Genomic DNA, 1,286 nt, shown 5'->3' with positions numbered 1-1,286 from the left:
CCTGTCCTCTTCAATGTGTACAGCACAGTCCAGGAAGGCCAAACTGTTGTTGTGAACATCTTCTCGTGTGAACTTCATATTACTGTCCACAGAGTTGATGTGTTCTGTGAAGGCTTGCACTTCCTGGCTTTTTATTTTGACCCAGGTGTCGTCCACATATCTGTACCAGTGGCTCGGTGCTATTCCTCTGAAGGAGTTGAGGGCTTTATTCTCCACTTCTTCCATTTAGATGTTTGCCACAATCGGGGATACCGGTGAGCCCATGGCACAGCCATGCTGTCTGTAGAATCCTCCGTTGTACTGGAAGTAGGTGGTGTTTAGACAGAGGTCGAGTAATTTACAGATTTGGCTGAGGCTAGTTCTGTTGTCCAGGGTGTTGTCTTGTGTTAGCCGTTTCCTAATGGTTTCTACTGCCTCTATGGTGGGGATGCAGGTGAACAAAGAAGTCACGTCATAGGTTTCATCTGGATCCAGTTTTAGTCCTCGAACTTTGTTTACAAAGTCAATAGAGTTTTGGACGTGGTGAGGCGCGTTTCCCACCAAAGGAGCTAAGATGGTAGAAATGTGTTTGGCAATGTTGTAGGTGACCGAGTTAATGCTGCTGATAATCGGCCTGAGTAGGGCTCTTTCTTTGTGTATCTTGGGTAGTCCGTAAATGCATGGAATGGCTTCTCCAGGATACAAATGGTAATATTGTTCACGGGTGATGGTGTTGTCCTTCTGTAACTGTTGTAGACATTCTATGGCCTTTTTCTTGTATCCGCTGGTTGGGTCTCGTCTCAGTTTCTCATGTGTCCATTAGTAGTGTGTTGACTTTGTTCTGGTAGTCCACTGTGTTAAGTAATACCGTGCATCTTCCTTTGTCAGCAGGTAGGATAGTGATGTTTTGATCCTTGCTCAGAGATGTCACAGCCTTCCTTTCTTGGATGGTGAGGTTGGAAGGGGGGTCCTTCGCATTAGAAAGGGCTGCAGATACCTTTAGTCTGAGCTGTTCCGCTTCTGTTTCGGTTAATTTGTTTTTCCTAATGGCCGATTCTGTGGCTGTGATGAGGTCTACTATAGGTATTTGCTGTGGTGTAATGGCGAAGTTTAATCCTTTGGCTAGAACGTCTTTCTCTGGTTGGGTGAGTTCCCTATCAGACAAGTTTTTCACCCATCTGTTGTCTGTTTCAAGTGTTGTGGGGTTGTTGTCCTTTCTCCTCCAAGACAATTCTCCTGTTCTGTTAGTGCAGCTCGCTCTGGACTGTAGGTTTTGGAATTTCCAGGTCTGTCTTTCTTTGCTCTTG

Source organism: Micropterus dolomieu, linkage group LG06 (assembly GCF_021292245.1).
Source record: "Micropterus dolomieu isolate WLL.071019.BEF.003 ecotype Adirondacks linkage group LG06, ASM2129224v1, whole genome shotgun sequence".
NCBI classification, from domain to species: domain Eukaryota; kingdom Metazoa; phylum Chordata; class Actinopteri; order Centrarchiformes; family Centrarchidae; genus Micropterus; species Micropterus dolomieu.
Note: the sequence above shows the minus strand (reverse complement) of the source record.